Here is a 274-nt window from a genome sequence, read left to right as displayed (position 1 = left end):
CCCCGGCAAAATAATTAAAGGGAAACATAACGACATTGAAAAGACGCTGTGTAACCCTACTCGATCACTTTCTCCTCGTTAATAAACGAAAAAAAAATGTGAGGCATAACTGTTGTGTATCCTTCCATTATAAAGTATGGATATTTGAACAAAATGTAAGTTGTTTTTTTTCCAAAACTACTTCTGCTTCAGGTTTTAATCTTCTTCGAATTTAACGAACCGAAAGGTAATCCCTGGGGGTGGAGCAATATTTTCTGTCAAAACAATCTCCATA

The sequence above is a fragment of the Aplysia californica genome, unplaced genomic scaffold, assembly GCF_000002075.1.
Source record: "Aplysia californica isolate F4 #8 unplaced genomic scaffold, AplCal3.0 scaffold00081, whole genome shotgun sequence".
Classification (NCBI taxonomy): Eukaryota; Metazoa; Mollusca; class Gastropoda; order Aplysiida; family Aplysiidae; genus Aplysia; species Aplysia californica.
Note: the sequence above shows the minus strand (reverse complement) of the source record.